Source organism: Mobula hypostoma, chromosome 17 (genome assembly GCF_963921235.1).
Source record: "Mobula hypostoma chromosome 17, sMobHyp1.1, whole genome shotgun sequence".
Lineage (NCBI taxonomy): Eukaryota > Metazoa > Chordata > Chondrichthyes > Myliobatiformes > Myliobatidae > Mobula > Mobula hypostoma.
Window position 1 is genome coordinate 7196191 of NC_086113.1, and position 12804 is coordinate 7208994.

Here is a 12804-nt window from a genome sequence, read left to right on the forward strand (position 1 = left end):
TGCAAACTTTTAACAGACAGTGGCAGTAATTGAACCCCAACCACTGGCACCGTAAAGAGTGATGCTACCCGCTGCACCACTGTGCCACCCAGCATATTCAATATACTAAGTAATGTTTACTGCTGCACAGAGAACAAGTGAATTTTCATACAACACCGGATGTAAGAATGAGAAATCAGAAACTGATTTTTATAAGTATTCCAAATACCCTTTGGTTGTGGTGTAGGCTCTTGTCAGATTTGTAAAAGTCATAAGTGTGGGACCAGGTAAGACTGTACAGTCCAGGACATTGCACCCATCATAGTGTCGTTTCCCACAGCTTCTGTATGTGTTCAGTTTTGTTTCTTGTGCAAAAAATCATTATTTTCCCAGCCAGTCTGGAAAATATTCATCTCTGTCATTCAACCTTCAATGATTCTGTTTAGTTTTCTTTTTCACAATGCAGTAATGATAAATGTTGTGAAAAGAATCTCAAAATATGATCCTTTGCCCCTTTGGGAGGAGAATCGTTACCTTCACTGACAGAGGCCTGAGAGTGGCACTGTTTTTCTTCCTTGGGTGAAAATCCCTAATGGATTCCTTTCCAAACTGGACAAGTTCAGAGTGTTTTTCACACTCTGGCCAGGAAATGTCGTCGTGCTGCATCCGTTCTCTGAACACGACATTGCTTCTTAATAGCTCAAAAGGTCAGACTGGAAGGGGGCAGACAGATCTGACTGATAGAGTGCTACAAGCAGGATTGGGGAGTGAAAAGCAGTCTCCAAGTACGGCATTTTTTTTTTGTAAATTAAGGTCTGCTCCAGCCATGTGTCTCCACATTGATTTGCTGAGATTTTACTTGTAGACGGTCTCCAGCAAAATCCTTGGATTATGTTGGTCATTGATGCAAAGCAACACATTTCACTGCATGTTTCAATGTACATGGGTCATAAAAAAAGCTTTTAGCTGCTCTAAAGGTTTTAATAGGATCAAAAGAGTGCAGAGAAAATTTACAAGGATGTTGTGGGGACTGGAGGACCTGAGATACCGGGAAAGGTTAAATAGGATAGGACTTTACTTTCTGGAATGTAGGAGAGTGAGGGAAGATTTGATAGAGGTATACAAAATTATGAGGGGTATAGATAGGGTAAGTGCAAGCAAGCTTGTTCCACTAAAGTTGGGTACAAACTGGAGGGCATAGTTTAAGGGTGAAAGGTGAAATGTTTAAAGGGAACATGAAGGGAAACTTCTTCACTCAGTGTGGTGCAAGTGTGGGAAAAAGCTGCCAGCAGGAGTGGTCAATGTGGATTTGATTTCAACATTTATGAGAAATTTGGATAGGTACATGGATGGGAGGCCTGTAGTCTGGATGCAGCCAATGCGACTAGGCAAATTAATAGTTCGGCGTAGACTAGGTGGGCCAAAGTGCCTATTCTATACTGTAGTGCTCTGTGACTTTATTCTATGATCCTACATGTGAAAAGTAAATCTAATGTTTAAAATTTTTAAAGAACGCAACATACTGTTTGGAGGCAGTGTAATCTGAAACTGATTTGTATCAAAATCCAAGCATCCCTGGGGTTCAAAGCTACTGATCTCTCTCATTTGGAAGATTCCTAATTTACACATTGCAAACTTGAGAAACACTGCAGCCTGAAATTACCTCATCTAGAACTGCACTTTCATGTCCTTAACCATCAAATGTTTGCGACTATCTGCTACCCCTCAATATGTACGTATTTAAGTTTCTGAGTGAAGTTCCTTCTTTACTCTGACTCCAAAATCCAACACCTTGGTCTCCTTTGAACTGCCGACATAAGTATAACTTCTGTGAATATGGGGAAAGCACCTAAAGATAGTTCATTTAAATTCCCAGAATCTCATCATCTTTCCATTTATATTTTCTGTATATATAAACTGAAGTCTTAATGAGATTCACAACATCAAAAGAACAAATCATAATAGATGTAGACGAGAAATCATCTTCACAAGTCTGTGGAAATTTTAAAAAAGTTAACTGATTCTTAATCAGATTTATATAATTGTACAAAGTTAAGATGCACTTCAAGCACATAGCTTTCTGAAGATTGGAGACCACCACGTTACTGATAGAAAAAAAAAGTGAGTGCAGGTTCTGATTTCTTAAGCCACTTCAAAGATATTACTCGTGCTTCCTCTGCAATCCCACCCCGCCCTCAACCAGCTTCCCTACTGCTACATGAAACAGGCCAGATCACTTGCAAGTTCTATCATGGGAAGTGATCTGTAGGCAAAACACTCAAAAAAAAAAGTTACTTCTAACCTCCTTTAGTAATGCAGGATTGATCCACAACTGCTCATTCAGTGAAGATGGCTCATTCAGTATGGTGAAAATCCTAAATAAATACATCGGGAGCACACAAGCCCTGCAAGTGTACAGGTGAGAATACATTGAACCTGGTTTGTTTATTTATTGATTGAGATACAGCGCAGTATAGGCCCTCTGGCCCTTTGAGCTGCCCCACCCAGCAATCCACAGATTTAACCCCAAGGATTTAGCCGAATCACAGGACAATTTACAGTGACTCATTACCCAACCAACTGGTGTGTCTTTGGACTGTGGGAGGAAACTAGAACACTAGGAAGAAACCCACGCAGTCATGGGGTGAACGTGTAAACTCCTTACAGACAGTGGGGGGGAATTGAAATACCTGTACTGGTCACTGGTAATTTAGAGATTTGGGCTAACCACTATGGTGCCAGGCCGCCGTACTGTTTACAAAGCTGCTTCCTACCCTCATCTTGGATAGTCTGAACAGTGATCTGTTTTGCCAATTCCTGCGTACAAACCACTGATTAATCAAATCAAAGCCTCTCCCTTATACTCTGTCCTGTCCTACCTGGAAAATGTTGCCTCATGCTCAAGGATGCTGCTTATCGATTTCAGATTGGTGTTTAATGCAATCATCCCTCAGAAGCTGGTGGGTAAATTGTCCTCGTTGGGTCTCAACACTTCTCCCTGCAACTGGATATTGGGGTTCTTCACACAAAGACCGCTGCATCACACTGAGCACTGCCACTCCCCAGGGCTGTGTGCTCAGCCCATTGCTGTTGCATGGCTGTACTTCTAGATCCAACGCAAACTGATTCATCAAGTTCGCTGATGACACAACAGTGTCTGGCCTTGTTAACAGAGAGGAGGTATAGCGGCTGGTAGAAAGTTGCGAGCACAACTTGAGTCTCAGCATAGATTAGACTGAAGAGATGATTGTGACCTTTAGGAAGGTGCAGGCTGACCATTCCTCACTGCACATAAACTGCTCCTCTTTGGGGAGAGTTTCTGGAAGTGCATATAACAAACGATCTCATCTGGTCCCTAAACACCACCAAGAGAGCACAGCAATGTCTCCACTTCTTGAGGAGACTGAGGCAAGTGAGACTTCCTACCCCGCCCCATCTAACACGCTAACCAATTTTTACAGGGGCACCATTGAGACTGTCCTGTCCAGCTGTATACTGTCTGGTATGGGAATTGAAAGGCATCTGACTGCATGCCCCTACAGGATCATTGGGGTCTCTCTTCCACCCATCTGAGATACTTATCGGGACTGCTGCACACACAGGGCCCTTAATATTGTTAAGGGTTTCTCCTCATCTGTCCCACAACATATTTGACCCTCTACCATCGGGCAGGAAGTACCATAGCATTAGGACAAGGACTGTTAGGACTGGAACCAGCTGCTTCTTGAGGTTGTGAGACTATTGAACTCCCTGCCCCCACCCCAGTCTCATCACGCACAGTATGAAGTGCCAGTAGCGTAATGCTGTTTACTTTTTGATGTGTTGTAGATGCATCTTCTGCTAAATGTCAATCTTCTGGAATATATTTTTATTATTGATTTATTTGTGACACTATCACTTTGTGTGTTATGGGTGAGCTAGATGTGTTGTGCACCTTGGTCTGGAGGGGTGGTGTTTTGTTTCGTGGTAAACACGTATACAGTTGGAATGTCAATAAACTTAAACTTGATAGGAGCACATCACCTCACAAAACTACCCACCAGCTTGTTTCGTCAGACATCTCCTGCACCAACTCAATTTTTTTTACATTGGTTTCATTAGCCATCTCACAAGCTGCAAAACTAGAGTAGATGCAGATCATCTTTAATCCCAAGATATTGCTTAAGAAGACAACAAATCATTTATGATATAGACTTAAGGAGCCTGAAGGTACACACTCAATGGTTCTGGGACAGCTCCTTCCTCTCAGCCATCCAATTTCTGAATGGATATTGAACCCATGAACATTACCCCACACTTTTTTGCGCTACTTAATTTAACTATTTTATAGAGTTACAAAATACACGTGGACTAAGATGTTAACTGTCTTGTGCTATCACCAGTGGGATCATCAGTTCATCTGCCACCTGTCTTCAGGAGTTTTGGCCCACTTATGGTCAAGACTCCCTTGAGGTGGTGGGCCAGCAGTGCTAAAGCACCACCTCCCACTGGTGAGCTTAAAAACTTGGCATCTGCCTCTATCAGGGTTGTTTGTTGCTTCTATCCAATAGATAGTCTGCTCTTCAGGTGCCTATGCAACTACTGAAGGGTTTGCAAGATATGTATACACTGTCTGACTATCTGCCCCTCTGGACATACTTGGTCCACACCCATGCTGATCCTTTCTCTGCTGCCTCAGCTACAGCCCTGCTGGTTGACTTGATCTCTCTTCTAGTGAAGCCAAGGTCACGCAGCCACTTCTGGAGAGTGAACGCAATAAACCCACGGCAGCCTAGTTCGAATGGATAGCATGAGACCTTCCATCCTCTGTCTCTGCACTCTGATCTTAATTCTGCATACTTGGTTAACTTGCGCTCATGGGCTTCATCGATGTTGTCTTCCCAGGGGACTGTGAGTTCACCAATAACCGTTTCTCTACTGGTGTCAGACCATACGATTATATCTGGACGCAATGTTGTGAAAGCTATTTGCTCCGGGAAACTGGCTTTCCCGTCCAGGTCGGTCTTGACACACCATTCATTGGCTGAAGAAAGTATGTTTGATCGTGAGCCTGTGCTGTACACCCTTGACTTGGAGCTTTCTTTCACAAATGATATGCGATGTTCTGTGCAGCATGGGGCATGAGATAAGTTGTGCTGCAGTACTCTCTGCTCAACCGCTTCTGTTACAACTTTGAGAACGTTGTTATGTCTCCAAGTGTACATGCCGCTGGAAAGATTGACTCTGCGTGCACTCAAGATATGTTGAAGTGTTCCCTTCTCGCCACAAGCAGCACACCTGTCTGTCTTATCTTCATACCAGGTGCTGAGGTTGGCAGGTGTTGGGAGCAGATCGTACGCTGCTCTGCAAAGAAAAGAAATGCGGAGCGGTTCCATCTGCCACAGAACATTCCAAGATAGATGTCGTTGTTCAACACTTTCCCACCGGGTCCAAGCCCCTTGTTTGGTCAGGCCAGCTGTTTTAGTTAACCTCTTCTCCTCTTCTGCCTCTTGTATTTCTTGTGTTACAAGCTCACGGCGCTCCTTACCCGTAGAAGATGACCACCACTTGTGGGTTGTCCATCCAAGTCCCTGGCGGCCCAGCTGGATAGCCCCAACTGTCTCCTTGTGCTTCAATCTAGACTCTACCTCATCAACTGCTGCACGGGCTGACCACTTCCTGCCTGATCTCACATCCAGCTGGGTGTTATTGATGACAGGGTCTTTTGAGTCTCAAAGCATATATATAGTGGTGCAAGAAAGTTTGTGAACCCTATAGAATTTTCTCTATCTCTGCATAAATATGACCCAAAATGTGATCAGATCTTTCAAAACAGAGATGGATAGAGCTCTTAAAGATAGCGGAATCAAAGGTTATGGGGATAAGGCAGGAACTGGATGCTGATTGTGGACGATCAGCCATGATCACAGTGAATGGCGGTGCTGGCTGGAAGGGCTGAATGGCCTACTCCTGCACCTATTGTCTATTGTCTATTGATTTTGGTGTTGGTGTGCAGTGCCTTTTGTCCTCCAAACATAGGAATGTGAATTTCTGCCAGCAAGTTCAACTTTCCTCTCATCTATCCACACCACATTGTTCTAGAAGCATTTGTAGAACATCCAGGTGGTCTTTTGCAAACTTGAGATGTGCAGCAATATTTTTTAAAGAGCAGAGGTTTCCTCCACGGTATCCTTCCATGAACACCATTCTTGCTCAGTGTTTTTCTTATAGTAGACACATGAACAGAGACATAAGCAAGTTCCAGCAATTTCTGCAAGTCCTTTGCTGTTTCCCTTGGATTCTTTTTCACTTTCTTCAGCATTGCATGTTGTGCTCTTGATGTGGTCTTTGCAGGATGCCCACTCCTAGGGAGAGTAGCAACAGTGCTGAATTTCCTAAATTTGTAGACATTTCTCTTACTGTTGTGACGAAAGAGGGTTACAAAAAGTACACATACATTAAGATGTTAACTGTCCTGTGCTGGCACCAGTGGGATCAACAGTTGATCTGCCACCTGTCTTCAGGAGAAAGAGAGATAAGGAAGACAATGGAGCAGCATTTGGAAATGTTAATGAAGAGACGGGAGAGTTTAATGGAAGGAGACATGGTCTGAGAGCTGTCAAGATCGGCTCCCTTTTTGAACCCTGAACTGTTTGAAGTGTGATGGACAGGCGATACCCCAGCAGGGGGATAAAAAGGGACAGGTTCGCTAAGGCAGGACACACACGACACCACGAGGTAACGAGACCCTGGAAGCGGTGCGCCTCCCACAAGTCGGTGGGAGTTTTGGCAGGCTGGTCGCGGGACCAAGCCATAGACGCACAGGGTGGAAAGGTACGATCGGCGGGAACCTGGTGTGTCCGCCCTTGCCTGGGTGCCAGGTTCACTGCAGAGGAACGATCGTATCTGAAACGGAGGGGTCACAGTCGGTGACCTCAGAAGACATTACAAAGGGCTCGCCCGAAAGCTGACTGCAAGGAATATCGAAGGTCTGTGTGGAAGCCGTTTTGAATATTCATTCGCTTTTGCTCTCCCTCTCCTTCCCCCCCCCCACCCCGTCCACTGGCACGGCAGTGATTACTGTGAACTGAACTGAACTCAATTGAACTGAACTTTGCGTCACTTTGAAACTGGTCATTTGCCCCTAGACGACGATAGAGCTTGATTGATCCTACTATCCTAGTTCTGTGTACATGTGTGTTTATCATTGCTGAACTGTTGCATTTATCATCCTTTTGATTAGAGTACTGTGTTGCTTATTTTTTTAATAAAACTTTCTTAGTTCCAGTAATCCAGACTCCAACTGAGTGATCCATTTCTGCTGGTTTGGCAACCCAGTTACGGGGTACGTAACATAAGTGGGGTTCTCGTCCGCGATTTTGAACGCTAAATTTGGGACGGAGTAAATTGATTGGGTTAAAATTCCCGAAAGAAAGAAAAGGCAAACAGCAGAAATGGAGATTGAGGAATTTCTAAAGGCGCCGACCTTGGAGGCATTAGAGGATGCCAGGAAAGCGGAATTGGCAGCTGTCGCCAAACGGTTGAATCTTGTTAAGGAGAAGTCGACAATGAGGAGAGAGGAGATACACAGAGCTATCGTAGAGCACTATGTATCTAAAGGTGTGTTTCCCCAAGGGGAGCTGGAGGTGGTGTCTATTGAAAAACCTGCTGGAGACGCGGTACAGGTGCAGCTTGAAAAACTGAGACTCGAGCACGGAAAGGCAGGAGAGAGAGAGACAGTTAGAACGGCAGGAGAAAGAGAAAGAGAGACAGTTAGAATGAGAAGAGGGACAGACAGTTGGAGCGAGAAGAAAGGCAGTTGGAGCGAGAGGAGAAACAGAGGGAAAGGGAATTTGAGCTGGAGAAGTTAAAGATGATGGTAGAGCAGGGGCCCATGCCGAACCAAGGTGGAAGGTTCAGGGCGACCCAGGAGGTTAGGCTGGTTCCCCCATTTGATGATACCGATGTGGATCGGTACTTTCTCCATTTCGAAAAAGTTGCTACGAGTCAGGACTGGCCGAGGGATAAGTGGGCTGTTTTGCTTCAGAGTGTACTGAAAGGAAAAGCCCAACAAGCTTACTCAGCTTTGACCGCGGAAGATGCCCAGAGGTATGAGGTGGTGAAAGAGGCCATCCTCAGGATTTATGAGTTGGTCCCGGAGGCATACCGGCAGAGGTTCCGGAATGCGAGGAAGCAGTGGGACCGCACGTATTTAGAGTTTGCCCATGAGATGCAGACATATTGTGAGCGTTGGTGTGCCTCGAAGGGGGTGGATGGGGATTATGACAGACTGCTACAGCTGATCCTGATTGAGCAGTTTAAAGGTTGTGTCCCTGAAGGTATGAGACGCTACCTAGATGAGAAAGAGGCAGCCACGTTAGCCGCAACTGCTAAGTTAGCGGATGAGTACGTGTTGACGCATAAAATGAAGTTTGCCCCGAGTAAAGGCTACCAGAAGGGTAGTCAGGATGGCGGGGAGAGTCCGCCAGAAAAGTCAGAAAATAAGCCGGGGACTAGTGAGAAGGATAAGGTAGACCGGGAGCAGTCTGGTAGGAAGTCTCCTGGGGTCGTCTATTATAATTGTGGGAAAGTCGGACACTTTGCGTCCAGGTGCTTTGCACCAAAGAAGGAGACAGGAAAAGGAAAAACGGCGATTTTGACTGGTTGTATCAAGCTGGTAAACGAACCGCTAGGAGAGGAAAGGTCTGCCAAAGTTCAGGAAGGGCGCGAGAGGTTTATCTCGGCCGGATTGGTGTCGGTGAAGGAGGGGTTAAACCCAGTTCCAGTGCAGATCTGGAGAGACACGGGAGCGTGTCAGTCATTGATATTGAAGAGTGTATTAGAGTTTAGCTCAGAGACCCAGACTGGGGAGGTCAAGGTAAAAGGTATTGGGGGAGGGACAGAGGCAGTCCCTTTGCACCAGATACACCTACAAAGCAACTTGGTCTCTGGACTAGTCACGATCAGGGTGAGGCCCGAATTACCGATGAAAGGCGTGGAAGTCTTGCTCGATAATGACCTCGCCGGGGGAATTGTGTTCTCGACAGTGAACTTGACAGGTCAGCCTGCCACCATTAAGGCCCCGCCCACGGACTCACAGGTTCATCCCGGGACTGCTGGAGTAAATTTAGCTGAGACGTTTCTGCCAGCCTTGTACGAGGAGGGGGTAGAAAGTGAAAAGAAGGAACGTAATGAAACAGGAGGAAGTGGGGAAATTAAGGTAGATTTATCAGTAGAAAAGAAGGACTTTATACAGGTACAGGAGCAAGATGAGGAAACAGCACTCTCTGAAGCAGGATTAAAAAGAGAGCCAGTAAGCTATTGTGTGGAGGAGGGTGTGCTAAGGAAGGAAGGGAGACCAAGTACCGCAGATGAGGAATGGGGGATGGTGCCAAAAATCTCTGGGGATGAGATTTTTAACCTGGCCCACAAGGTACCCCTCGGTGGACATTTTGAGGTGCTGAAGGAAACAGTCGGCGGAATCATGAAAGAGGGTTACTGGCTGCACAGGAGGAAGGATGTTATTGATTATTGCAGACACGAGCTGAGACGGTCACAGGCTTTTGATATGCTAGCGAACCTAGTCGGCGTTAGCGCGGAAATCAATTAAGCTAGGGTCCCCCTGATAAGAAAAAAAACCATTTTGAAAAGATGAGTATGGTATCAACCAGATGGGAGAAGGCTATTGTTTTGGCCAGCTCTGCTGATAAGGTCTCTCCCTTAATCCCCGAACAAAGCGACTCTTTAGGAGAAGTAATTAAACGGCTCGCACACATGTGTTTGATTGTCCGGAGGCGATGCAAAGAACTGGGATGTTGGGTGGTGTTTGTCACGCTAGGTCAGCCTAGTGAGCAACATCTCTATAGAATGAGTAATTCAGTGACGAAAGGACTAACGAACACAAAAGTGTATATTGGTGATGTAATACGGCTGTCTGAAGCCAGCTTGATAGTGAACCTTGAAAAAAATGAGTTCGGCCACACAAAGGTCACTTATCTGCGAATTGTGGTAACACAGGGGCAGCTGGCAGCGATGCAAGCTAAGGTGCGGGCTATCTCTGACATCCCAACCCCGACAGACAAGAGGGCCCTCAGAAGGCTCTTGGAGATAGTGGGGTACTATAGGAAGTTTTGCAATAACTCTGCGGTTACTACCCCTCCCCCTCCTACTAAGCCCTTGCGAGAGAAAACTAAGTCGGGATGGGACAACCCTTGTTATCGTGGTCCGGGACGAAACCCAATGAGAGGTTACACTGATCGCAATTCATCAGTGTTTTCGGCCACTATGAAGTTTGCTAAATTGGAGCCTGGTTTAGGGGATTATTAATAACACATATAAAAGGAACAGAAAATGTGATTGCTGACTGTCAGGTGTTGACAACTTAAAATTCTCTGTATTAGCCAAATAGCTGATGAAGATGTATATTTGTGTGTATCTAATAATGTATTCATGTTTGTAATTTTTACCCCGGTAAAAATCCTTAAAGGTGAGGGGTGTGACGAAAGAGGGTTACAAAGACTACACATAGATTAAGGTGTTAACTGTCCTGTGCTGGCACCAGTGGGATCAACAGTTGATCTGCCACCTGTCTTCAGGAGAAAGAGAGATAAGGAAGACAATGGAGCAGCATTTGGAAATGTTAATGAAGAGACGGGAGAGTTTAATGGAAGGAGACATGGTCTGAGAGCTGTCAAGATCGGCTCCCTTTTTGAACCCTGAACTGTTTGAAGTGTGATGGACGCGCGGCGATACCCCAGCAGGGGAATAAAAAGGGACAGGTTCGCTAAGGCAGGACACACACATGACACCACGAGGTAACGAGACCCTGGAAGCAGTGCGCCTCCCACAAGTCGGTGGGAGTTTTGGCAGGCTGGTCGCGGGACCAAGCCATAGACGCACAGGGTGGAAAGGTACGATCGACGGGAACCTGGTGTGTCCGCCCTTGCCTGGGTGCCAGGTTCACTGCAGAGGAACGATCGTATCTGAAACGGAGGGGTCACAGTCGGTGACCTCAGAAGACACTACAAAGGGCTCGCCCGAAATCTGACTGTGAGGAATATCGAAGGTCTGTGTGGAAGCCGTTTTGAATATTCATTCGCTTTCGCTCTCTCTCTCCTCCCCCCCCCCCCCCCCCCGTCCACCGGCACGGCAGTGATTACTGTGAACTGAACTGAACTCAATTGAACTGAACTTTGTGTCACTTTGAAACTGGTCATTTACCCCTAGACGACGATAGAGCTTGATTGATCCTACTATCCTAGTTCTGTGTACATGTATGTTTATCATTGCTGAACTGTTGCATTTATTATCCTTTTGATTAGAGTACTGTGTTGCTTATTTCTTTAATAAAACTTTCTTAGTTCCAGTAATTCAGACTCCAACTGAGTGATCCATTTCTGCTGGTTTGGCAACCCAGTTACGGGGTACGTAACACTGTGGACTGATGAACACCCAGATCTTTAGAAATGCTTTTGTAGCCTTTTCAGCTTCATGCATCTCTCCAATTCTTCTTCTAAGGATCTCTGAAAGTTGCTTTGATCAAGGCATGGTGTATACTGTAGTAACTTCTACCTTGAAGAAGGCAGACTCGACAACTTCATGCCAAAGAAACAACTTTATCTCAAACTTCAAAACCGTTATGTATATACAGAGGCTTTTTACAACCCGTACAGCATGGCAGGGACACTATATACAAAGCCCATCAGAAGTAAAAAAGAACGGAGTTGAACCCCTCATTATCCGAATTAGTATTAACTTACTTTTAATAATGCTCACATTACAACATATACAAACAGAACTTTTTTGACAAGAGCAGGCTTTGTCTATAACCTGACTTTGTGTGTATTTTTTATAGGGCAGGGCATCTCAACAACCCACACCTCCAATCTCATCTCATTGATTGGAACAGCTGACTCCAATTAGCCTTTGTATTACCTCAGAGGCTCATACACTTTTTACAACAATTACATGTAATATTGGATAATCTTGCTCAATAAGTAAGTGAACAAGTATATTCTTTTTTGTATTATGTATTTAATTGTGTTCTCTTTATCTAGTTTTAGGACTTACTGGAAGATCTGATCACATTTTAGGTCATATTTATACAGAAATAAAGAAAATTCTAGCACCACTATATATATATGTGTGTGTGTGTGTGTGTGTGTGTGTGTGTGTGTGTGTGTTAGTTATAGTTTTTATTATGTTTTGCCATGTATTGCTGTAGCATAACAATAAATTTCACGACTTATGCCAGTGATATTAGACCTGATTCTGAAATAATGAAATTTTCTCAGACACCTCAATATCAAGGGTTTTGTATAGAGTTGTCACATGATGGTCATGTATATTTTATTGTTTATTTATCTAGAGATACAGCACAAAACAGGCCCTTACAGCTCAATGAGCCGCACCTGCAGTAAGCCACCTATTTAACATTAGCCTAATCACAGGACAGTTTACAATGACCAGTTAACCTACTAACCGATACATCTTTGAACTGTGGGAGGAAATCAGACCCCCGGAAGGAAACACATGATATTTTTCCACAATATTTATATTTGTCCTTCACTATTTATTATTTAAATTATGCATTAATTTCCTTCCAGCAGCGATTTAAATATTTTTGAATGGGTCAGGTTGTAAATCAGTTGATATGGGAGTTCTTTCAAGGAAGAGGTACTGAGATAAAAGATTGGCACCAATTGAATGTTAGAGCAGACTGAGAGGGCCAAATGGATTCAAAGATTCAAGTTACATTTATTATCAAAGCATGCAGTATACAACCCTGAGATTCGTCTTCCCACAGGATGGTTAGTTTTATTTTATTTCAGAGCTACAACACAATAA

The 12804-nt window shown here is 44.6% G+C and overlaps 1 protein-coding gene across 8 annotated transcripts in view; it reads left to right on the forward strand.

Moving 5' to 3' along the window:
- LOC134357816 (RNA-binding motif, single-stranded-interacting protein 3) overlaps window positions 1–12804 on the forward strand; it is a 1318209-nt gene that overhangs the window by 198121 nt on the left and 1107284 nt on the right. The window contains exon 1 of one of the 8 annotated variants that reach the window (XM_063069505.1): window positions 11580–11954. The exons of the other annotated variants lie outside the window; for them this stretch is intronic. The gene's annotated coding sequence lies outside the window, so the exon portion shown is untranslated. Of the gene's footprint in view, window positions 1–11579; window positions 11955–12804 lie in introns of those variants that run through there. 8 annotated transcript variants of the gene reach the window in all.